This window comes from Chiroxiphia lanceolata, chromosome 6 (genome assembly GCF_009829145.1).
Source record: "Chiroxiphia lanceolata isolate bChiLan1 chromosome 6, bChiLan1.pri, whole genome shotgun sequence".
Classification (NCBI taxonomy): Eukaryota; Metazoa; Chordata; class Aves; order Passeriformes; family Pipridae; genus Chiroxiphia; species Chiroxiphia lanceolata.
The window spans coordinates 7,304,412-7,311,487 of record NC_045642.1 but is presented as its reverse complement, the minus strand read 5'-3'; the positions used below and the strand labels follow the sequence as shown (position 1 = coordinate 7,311,487).

Genomic DNA, 7,076 nt, shown 5'->3' with positions numbered 1-7,076 from the left:
ACACAGCAGCTGAAGACCATCAAATCTGTGGGCACTCTTTAGAGATATATGATCTAATGTGAAAAAATTGTGGATTAATTATCCTTTTTTTTTTTTCGAAACGGTAATTGTTTTACTGTCGCAGCGGCAAGAAAAAATCTGCAATTTATTTGGAATCAAACAAAAACCCAGTAATGTTAAATACGTCATTACATCATTGTGTATATTAGAAGGCTACAATTAATTCCTGAGGCTCCTTTGGTCTCTAGAACTGCATAAAATGAAACAAAAGAACGTTGCTATTAATTTTCGAACGCACTCTGAACCTGCAAATAATCTACCCAGCAAAAATAAAACAACAAATCAAAATAAAAACTTTGTAACTTTGTCTGCAAAGTATTTTTTTTTTTTATTTTTCTAAACTGCGTATTTGCATGACATTGCTGTCATATAGTTTTATCTCACGATCCTTAATGAATTTGTCATCCTTTTAAAGGCAGGAAATAATTTTCCTAATTCACATATATGTAACTGGAACAGAAGTACTGTAGAAAAATTGCCAAAGAATTCACAGCACAGAATCCACTCCCTCTTGGTAACTTTTATATCAGAGAACTAAACTTGCTTCTGCAAGTTTTCTCCAAATTTTTATTTCTAACTGAGCTGAATCCGGCATAGAGAGAAGAAATAGTTTACACTTTTTTCACCTTTTTTCTTTTTTTTTTTTTTTGCACCTTCTGGCTTTAAGAAGCAATGTCTAGAAAATTATAGCAACACAAGGACTTCTCTAATTTATAATCATCTCTAATAGGTCGGCCACAGTGCATTAGATCAGTGCATTAGATCTTCAGGGGCTTGAATGCAGGGTTTCAGCACTGCAGTCTGAGCCTGAACTGAGAGGATATATTTTAAAAGCCGTTTGTTATGCCTGAATTGGAGAGCTTTGAATATTAGTATAATAAATGGTGTAGGTTAATTTTCTTTTTTCTCTTGAAATTTGTTTTATTTAGAGGGGTCTGGCAGTAGTTGTACATGAGATTTATCAGGGACGTGGCCTGACTTTAATTCACATGCCTTACCTTTCATACCACCCACTGTGCCAGTATATTAAAAAAAATTATATAATGCACGTTAAAAGAACCACCTTATCATCATTTAACAGAACCACATCTGACTTTGTGCAACTGTATTAAATGCAGAGCAATGATTCTACTTATAGATAGAATAATATATTTTATATTTTTCAACTTTTGTTGTGGAAGCCCATGGTTCAAATCCTGGCTGCACTGAAATCAAGGAGGGTTTTGTCAGCGGTTTCAGCTCAACAAAAATTTCAGTAAGGGTATATATTATTTATTTTCTGAAAATGTAAGGTAGTTGCAGTTTTGTGTGTGGCTGATTGTATTTATATACTGTAAAGGATACTGTGTGGGAAGAGAATATATGGTTGATGAAGAAAGCTTGTAAAGTGTCTGAGAGCACAGGTGAGAATGTGGACTTAGTGCCTTCTGCTGTTGTTTGAGGGGGTTGTAGGGATTGTATGGATGGGAATTTAACCCCTTACTGGAGGACTGGGTTATTTTTGAGATTACAGTCCTTTACTTTGTGCATGTTTATAGCTGCCAGTGTTGGCACTGTTGCTGTATTCTTATTTCTCACACATTTCACTTGAGCCTTCAGACTGTTTTTCTCCCTGCTGGTCTATCAGACACACAGATCCTTCTCTTTGATCTCGTTCCTACACATTGCCCAATCATGTTTCTGTCCCATATTATATTGCCTGCTCTTATTTAACTCTTAAATATTGATTGATATCAACAAGTGGTTACATATATCAACTGGAAATGATCTGCAAGAAGAAACAGTTGACACTGTGTGCAGCATGAAGGAATAGGTGTGTGTGCAGGAAACTGTGACTGGGTGCAGGAAGGTGGCTGTGTGAGAAGCGTGGGATTAGCACATCAAGTGATGCATGGATAGCACAGGTGCTACACAGAGATCTGTACCCCAAATACCCACTTGGGATTCTGTGTGCTGGGACTGTTTTCCAAACTCTGTCAGCTCTCACTGATACCTCTTTTCAGCCTTGCAGAAGCAGGTTCATCATCAGCACTTCGAGTCGCCTCCCCACCCCAGCCTTACAAAAGGAAAACAGAAGCCACGCACGAGGCTTCTCTGCCTTCCACAGGAAACTAGGAATGCCCTGGATCCCCAGGAGATACTTCAAGAACTTCAGTACCATTCAGGGCACTGTTCTGGATGCCACATGTCACCTAGTGCAATGTCTCTCCCTCAGCTCTCTTGACTTCTCTGGTGTTGGTTGACTGCTAGCTATGGAAGAAGTAAAAGGAAAATCTCAAATGACCTTCCCTGAAGATTTTCTTTTTGGGTAAGAGGTAAAGGATTCCTTTCGCTTTCCTTCTCCCTCAGTCCCTGCATGTAGAGTCCAGAATACTTCACTTGCAGAGATATTTATAAACAGCATAATAGCAGATATGTGGAAAATAGTACGCCCTGCTAGTGGAAGGGAAGTGTTATTTTTCATCAGGTTTCATGAAATGACTATTTTTATAAATATTAAACATAACATATGTAATTTCAACAAATGGGTTTAATTTAGCTTGGATTTCTTAAAATAAAGTCTGTCTTTTCAAACCTAATACTAAAAAAGAGACCGGATTTTCCAGAGCATCTGCAGTTCCTACTGACTTCTAGGCTCCTCACTAAAGAGTCTTTGAAAATCTGATTATTCCTCTCTTACAGAATTCAGCATGCAACCTTAGATACCAAAGTCTGAAAACTTTAGTCTGTATTAAACAAAAGAAACTAAAGACAAAAAGAAAAAAATGGATATTGCCATGTGCAAGCTGAAAAAACTGCAGAAAAGCATTTGTCCTTGGCAATAACAAAGTCTTAATCTGCTAAATCTTTCATACATGTTTATTAAAGACATTTTCTTTGGGCTACTTTGTGTTCACCAAAACAATTATTATATACAGTGTCATATTCAAATCATACACTGCACTGCAGCTTGATTCATTGCAGGGCTAGAAAGAATATAATTGTTTCTCTATAGAAGATGGAAGGGTTCCTTTTTGTACCTTAAAAGCTTCTATTTTTTAAACCTTTATTTCATGTCTGACTTTACAAACATGAAGAAATTCATGTTACTGTCCCTATGTAAGTGGAGTCTTCTTAGAAAATATGGAAGAGAAACTGGTTTTTTTTTTTTAAAGTAGTTATTTCATAGCTGGCTTTAAGAGTTCATCCTTCCAAAGAGTCATATCTATGTCTTATTCAGAGTGCTTAAGCTCGAATTACCATGGCGAAAAATGATCCTCTGAAATTCATTCAGCAAAATCAGGTCCAAAGCACGTGGTTACCCTGATACTCTTCATATCCCATCATGGACCCTTTGATGGTCTTTCATCCCCCTTTTCCTCTGCTTGCTGTGAATATACATACCTGGCATGGTTGGTGGAAGTTTATTATTCCCAGGAAGACAGATTGCATGTAATTACCTCTTCCTCTTGGAAAAGGAAGTAAAGGAAGGTACTGTGAGTGCATCAGGCACAGCCATAATTCAGAAACAAGCTGAAAAAAAGACAAACACAAGCTACAAGGTCCAACAGGAACTCTGGCAATGCAAAATCACTGAGAATTATAAATACACTGTAGTTGCTTGAATACAAGAAACTACTCAGTGTAGGTGGGTAGCTGAATAGAGGTATCCATCTCTCCCAAACTCCTCAGTCTGTAACACTGTATTCAAGGTTTTTTTAGTGATAAGTCTAATTACATTAAAGATGAAATACATGAATGAGCCAATGAAAAAAAATGAAAGTAAGAAAAAAGCTAGATTTTATTTTGTTGTTGTTCTTGTTCATTTACCAGGAACTGAAGACTGAAACAAACTGGTGGTAAAATATTCTGGGAGGACATTTTGGATTTTTTCCAGTATGCATCACGAATTATCAACACAAATTCTCCATGCCCTGACTGCAACCTTCAGAAGTCCTCTTTGGTCCATTTCATATAATCAGGTATGCTTGGGTATCTGTTTTTCAGGATAAATGTCAGTAGTGATAATATGTCTTAAAGACAACAACAGCAACAAAAATACATTCAAACTTGTAGGAGCCTGCTTATTTCCAAAATAACCAGAAAAACTCATAATCCTGATTAAACCTTGAGTACTTAGATGGATTTAGATGGAAGACCGTATAAATTGCAGAAGTTCCTTACTTCCAGCTGTAAATTATATTAATTTTGGTGAATGACTACGAGGGAGGTCAAGGTGTATTGACTAACCTCAGTCACTGACTCTCTGACCCTCAGGCAGCCTGCCCAACTCTTTTACCTCTCACACTAGACAAGAAAGGTGTAGGACAGCTGCACACCACAGCCTCATGTTCTCTGAGAACTGCTGTCTTGGTTGCTTGAAAAACAACCCTGTGTTTTCTTAGTTTGGTTGTGCTCTGTGTCATATAAATCAGCAAATATCAGTACATTTGCTTCTTAGAGATAACTGAGCACTTGGCCTCAAACAGGTGAAGGCAATTCAGCTTTGTCCTGTTCAGCAAAAGTCAGGAGCAGCTTCTACCAGCTCTGTAGAAGTGCAGTATTCTGCAGTACTAATACTTCTCTTCGCCTTTGAAAGAGGCAATAGTGCAAACAAACCCAAATAGATCCCCCCAGGCTGTATTAATTCCAGCCATTTTGTGATCCACATCAGCAGCCTGCTGGTGAAATTTGCCAAGGGCCTACCAGGGCTCTGCTAACTGGAGCAGATGTTTGCAGGAGGATCATTTTGGATGTATCCTTCCAACGTGGCTGCATAGACTGCAGTCAGCTACAGCTAGGTTCAGCCAAAATCAGAATTTGAAGTTTGATTGCCATTGGGAAATCAGCTCACACTCCAGTTCAGTGTGTTTAAATGATTTTTAAGTCAAAACAACGCCTCTGCCAGGAGGTCCCATCTTTCAGACAATTGGGAGACAGTGCACCAGCACAAGGACTCCAGCTGCTTTTGTCTTAAACAGCAGCCTAAACAAAAGGACTTACTGCATGCCTGATTTTTAACTTTTTTTATAATTCAAACATGTCAGATTTGCAGACTGTACTGTGTAGTTACTTTCTGCTAATTATGTTGTCTCACACTGATGCCATATACCAGCTACTTAAATCACCAGCTACTTCTTAAAATTTAACCTGAAATATCTGCACAGTGCTCTCTTGGCAGTAGTTTAGTTGCAAGAAATTATCTCTCCCTGTTGGCTTTTCTCTTTTAGCATCCCTTAACTGTCCAAAACTAGTTCATGGGAAGTCAAAAAAAGGATGGGATGTGTGATATCTATCACTGTTCCTGACTGGTGTGGGAGAAGTCTCTCTAGCTGCTAATTGGGAAACAGTTCTGTGGTAAGGACAATTAAATACACCATAGTAGGATCAATATATTGACTTCATGTGGAGAAAGTAAACTAACACATATGGATTTTTTTTTTTTTATTTCCAGGAATTTCAAAAGAACTCTCAATTTCAAACCATAGGTAAGGATTTTTCTAGTGTCTCAAATAAAAATATGATCAGAGCTGCTGTTGCTAAATGAATTTCACATATAATAAGCCTGGAAATAAAATTCTGATACTTTGTTTATAGTTTGCCTTGAGTTTTGTGATTTACCTACACATACATGTGTGTGAAAGAGATTCAGGGAGACTTGCCAGCTACTCAAAGCATTAGTAATTTTATTTCACTTTCTTTGAGATGGATACTAAAAAAAAAACCACAAAAAACCAACCAAACAAACCAAGACACAAACAATTGTAACCCTTCAATCTGTAATAAACTGAATACACCAAATGAAATTTTGTTTGCTGGCAGTAACTGGTTCAGCAGAGAGAAAAGTGTCTGTCAGGAAGCTTTGTGTGAATCACTGTCTCCATCTAGTGCTGCCTGCAAGGAATTGGACTGCTACACCCTCGGTGCTAGGGGACGCTGCAAATGTAAGGGATTCTGCAGTACAAAATTCTGTGTTACCAAATTGATTTGCATATATTCAGTCACTATGTCAGTCGTTAATTCATTATAGTTTAAAATATGTCAGCATTTCATTTGTAAGACACAAGGCTCATGAATTGGCTCTGAAAGTTCACCAGGTGTGGAAATTTGCCACCCTCATGGGGTTTTCTGCAAAGATTTTTTGGTATACGTTCATTAATATCTTCATTAGTATTAGTTAATATGTTCGTTATTAATACCACAGAAAACTTGGCAGGAACTTCCCTGAACCCACGAAGTACAGTCATTGCTAGTGAATGTTTGGTTTGAGGGTCTCTTTTTAGTGCTGTTGGGAACAGAAGAGACATAAAGACAAGGACTAATTTCCAACTGACAAAGTTTATGTAAATCAGTGAGTGACTGATACATTACAGGCAGTGCTCTGAGTCAGAGCAAGGGAGGCAATGCATAAGTTGGTTCAGGGAATTAAAACTCACAGGATTACACTACAACAGCTTCCTAACAGAAATAAAGATCGTCTCTTTTTTCACACCACCTTTTACTCCAATACCAGGTTAACAAACAATGGCAAATTCAGTGTCATTTACATTAACTCCTCAGACACGACAGAAGATGACTGTGAAATAGTGTTGAGTCCTGTGAATAAAGCATTTACAAAGCATAACTTCTTCTTAGCTCGGGGGATATTATTTTGCAGTGATTCCAGATCCAACAGAAATATGAAGACAAGCAGTGGCTCCAAACTGCAACGTTTTACCCTTCTAAATGCTTGCTACAGACTCTTACTACGAATTTCAGTCTTGGTTCCATGAACTGAACCCAGCACAGGTAATTAGCTTGTCCCTTTTTAAGGAATTAGAGATGAATGTAAGTGTGACTGATGGACTTGAGTGAATTTCTGTGCCTTGATACACACCCCAACAGACTCTATTTTTTAGCATAAGAGAGGAGTGGGAGCTGTTATATGATGTTATAGTGCTTTAAAAGGCTCAAAACCAGATGAAGCTTTTCATGATTTTTTGGTGGGTATACTGTAATTTTCATTTTTTTTTTCAGTGGTGCAAGTTATAACAATC

General features: G+C 37.7%; 1 long non-coding RNA gene across 1 annotated transcript; it reads left to right on the top strand.

Moving 5' to 3' along the window:
* The first annotated feature begins 3,886 nt into the window (after nucleotides 1-3,886).
* LOC116788373 lies at nucleotides 3,887-6,822 on the top strand. The gene is made up of 4 exons (XR_004357616.1): nucleotides 3,887-4,022; nucleotides 5,271-5,397; nucleotides 5,495-5,528; nucleotides 6,698-6,822. It is a non-coding gene; the product is annotated as an uncharacterized LOC116788373 (long non-coding RNA).
* The last annotated feature ends 254 nt before the right edge of the window (nucleotides 6,823-7,076 follow it).